The sequence below is a fragment of the Oculina patagonica genome, chromosome 5, assembly GCF_052425735.1.
Source record: "Oculina patagonica isolate OP01 chromosome 5, crgOcupat, whole genome shotgun sequence".
NCBI lineage: Eukaryota > Metazoa > Cnidaria > Anthozoa > Scleractinia > Oculinidae > Oculina > Oculina patagonica.
The window spans coordinates 32,944,616-32,948,314 of NC_135762.1; the positions used below are offsets into that span (position 1 = coordinate 32,944,616).

Sequence of the window (3,699 nt, forward strand, 5' to 3'; positions counted from 1 at the left end):
ATTAACTCTCATTGGAACAGCCGCGTACTAAGCCACAATATTATGGTAATTGTGCGAAAAAGCACCTTTCTGGTAAAAACGAGAATAGAGAGCTAGAAAGACCGTGGACCGTGGATTCCCTCGCTCAAGGGCTTAATCTGCCCGGTTCAACACCATTCTCGTCTCCGAAGACGCTTGTTCCTTATAGCCGGTTGAGCCCGTGCATGATAAAACAAGTGGCTCTGGGGATGCATGATCTGATTGGCTGCAATTTTAACCAAAGGAACATCCAATCAAAGGATTCGTTATAAAATCCTTTTTAATATACTAGAGTTTGAAATGGTTTACTTGATTTGATTGGCTTGATTTGAAACTCCGGATCCTTTGTTAAAATGTCGCCATTTAAATCATGTGTCTCCAGAGCCACTTGTTTCTCGCGGACAGCTAACAAGGACAAGGGGCTCTTGGGACGAAAATGTTTCAACATATAAAGGGTTGCATTAAATAGGCACAGAACCAAATAAATTATTAAACACAGACTAACATCAGACTAAGGCAATTTTATTACCGTCGATTTTTACATTCTTTTTTGTACTTCGCGTCCATCTGTTCTGCATCTATATCACTGAGGCCCTCTCGCTGACCAATTGTAACCTGTAAAAGAAAAACAAGAATTACGCGAATCGATATTTGAAATCGTTAAAAACTGGAGCATAAGATGATCCAATTCAAGAGTTTGATTGGCTTAGCCATGGGAGTTCATGCGAATCTGTTAACATTTATTTCTGTCGTTGTGACAACAATTTCTTGCTGAAAAAGGGGTCTAAAATCATTGAATATGAATGCATTTACCTTTTACTCAAAAACAAGTCCTCATAAAAACCATGTATCAATAAATGCGAAGAGTTTTCTGAGACTTCGAGACAAACAAACGGTTTCAATTCCTATAGATGTTTGCTGGTTCATAAAAAGCCCAAGTCACGCTCCCTTATGATCAATACTTCTTTCAAGGGAGCCTCCGCTCTTACAACAATTTGACGTTAAATGGTTTGAAGTTATGCCTTATTCCCAATTTAAAAGGACAAGGGCAAATTGGCATTCAAAAGCAACCAAAAATAGAAAAGATTATGGCTTTTAAATTTCCCGCGTTCCGCCACTTTGAATTTTATGACGTGTAATGCTGCCCAATTGTTTAACACAAAAGATCCCCCGCTTCCAAAGAAAAGCGGCAATATTATGCTATTTATTTGTAGAAATAAATAATTTTATGCAGCTTGCGACGTATGCATCTACCAACTTCCAGTCTGGGGGTTATTTCCGGCCATACGGGATATTCTTCATGTGTCCTTATATAGAATCGAGGCAAGCGTGGTGAATTCTCTTTCGTTACATGTCTAGCAAGCGACGACAATTTTCTGCGTGGCGAGAAGATACCGATGGTTTTTTCCATGGTTGATGCTCTGCGACATCCCTCGAGATATATATCTGGAGCTATTCTTCTTCATAAGATAAGTGCACAATTACTGTTTGCTATTGAACACAATAGTTCATTTTCTGCACATTTTAATTCTTGGTTTTCACGTGACGTCATCAAAAATTTTTAACCCAGAATCGCAAGACCCCTGAGTTTTTATCTTTCACTGGCTGTTAGACGTTCTTAACATATATCTTGTTGAAGGTTTTTAGCTCGAAAGCATTCGCTGTCTTTAAGATAGAGCATTTTGAATTTTAGAGTTTCACGCCACCCGAGATCAAAGATGGCCGCCAGAAGGCTGTAACATTACTTAAAAAATGCCTTATCCTGCCGTTTTTAACAATCTGGACAGTTGAGGTTTTGCGGAAGTGCTTATGTGAATGTTTACTTGTTCATGCGGATTATTTGACCGCTTTTTGTAGCAAAATTTAATGCCAGATGTTTTCATTGATTTCCAGCTGCCATGTTGGAGCCCAAGCAGTTAGACTCCAACATGTCGTTTCCATACTGTGCTCTCTAAATTTGCGTGAAACATTTTGACTGATAACTCGAGTACGGAATAACGTACAGACCTGAGACTTGGACAAGTAGTTTAAATAGTAGTTTTCTACAACCTGTAATATTCTTGAATTTTCTGACTCAATAGTTTTGGATATATTTTTTTGCGGCTTGACAGTGGCGTGACAGTGAAAACCACCTATAAAAGGGGGCGTTATGCACAATAACACGCCATTGTTTAACTCAGTTTAGCTCCTTGTTTTGCTATAATTCTTAACGGATAAATTTTTAGCGAAAGGGCGAACTGTTTCTACTTTTAAAAAGCTCTAACTATTGCCTCCGCTAGCTAATTTATTTTTTGCTTATATTCCTTCATTGCCAAATTATGGATTAATATATTTTTCTTGGACGCAACCTCAGCGGGTGTTCATGTTCGTACAAGTCGGTACAAGGTACAGTTTAACCCCGCTAATTCGAACTCATTTATTTCGAATTTCCCGTAATTTCGAACTAAACCCATATCCCTTGAACTTGCCTTTAAGTAATTTACTATAGGCTATTTCGAACTCTTTAGTTCAAGCGTCGCCGTGCACAGTTATTTTTCATTCATAATCTTTCTTTAGCTATACAGCAGACTGACAGCTTCCAGCATGTCGAATCTATCAGGCATTTGATTTTGCGCTTTCGTTGAGCGCTTGTTTTATTAAGGACCGCTTTGTTTTATCTCCGGCAGTAAAGCATATTCCTGGCGTCATCTCAATAATTTGAGTTTAATCATTTCACGTCATATAATCAAAAATAGCGGTGCTCATGAACTTTAGAAGCGATAACCTTTTCCACTTTTTGTTGATTTTAAATGTTATGTATCTTCTTTATCCTGTAAAATTAGTTGGAATGAAGGCATTTCTTCAAACAATTCAACGTCATCTTGTCAAAAGAGCGGAGGTCCCTATTGACAGCAGCACCTTACCCCTTTCTCCTTTGGAACGATTGTAGGTTTCCCGTTCTTGCTGAAAAACTTGGGGCCGTAATGCATTATACTACCGTAATCATACGGGAACCCAAGGGAGTCAGTATCTTTTTGCTTCTGAAAAGCGAACGCGAGACCTAAAAATGCAATCAAACGGATTAACAATACAATATTTATAGACCCTACCAAGAAAAATTCTACTTATTTACTAATGCACATGCTGCATTACGATTCCCTCAGCTGTCGCACACTATCAGCCATTTTAGTTCACCAATCAAATATTCTCTGATGCTTATTTGTTTAAATTGATCACTGACATGCAGTTGTATAGTTGTGTTTTTCAAACGGCTAAGAATGGACAAAACCTATTTATTTGAGATGATATTTAGCTCGACAAAGTGATAAAAGGCAAATAGCAAACTGTGTAAAATAAATCCAAGGCGAGTTTTCTTCTCTCTGCACGAGTATGTTGAAAGTGCTCTATTTTGCGTAAATTCCATTCGCTATTGTTGGCTCTTTCGGGGTATTTCGAACTTTCGTGGATTTCACAAAAAATTTAAACTCAATGGAACTTTTAAACAGTATATTCAAAAATATTCACCAAATAGGTCCTTTCGACGAAATAAAAGAAAATTAGAGTTTTTGGTCCTGTTACGGGATTCTCAATATGTCCTTACGCTACACGGACGACGACTAAAGTCTGGTTTTCACTAGAGACGCAAGCACAGGCACAAGCACAAGCGCAAGGATAACAGGTCTTATTTCACCGTGAAGACGG

General features: G+C 38.2%; 1 long non-coding RNA gene across 1 annotated transcript; it reads right to left on the reverse strand.

Moving 5' to 3' along the window:
- Positions 1 to 519: 519 nt before the first annotated feature.
- LOC144653526 (uncharacterized) lies at positions 520 to 3,076 on the reverse strand. The gene is made up of 2 exons (XR_013570756.1): positions 2,922 to 3,076; positions 520 to 633 (listed from the first exon to the last, which is right to left on the reverse strand). It is a non-coding gene; the product is annotated as an uncharacterized LOC144653526 (long non-coding RNA).
- Positions 3,077 to 3,699: the final 623 nt, after the last annotated feature.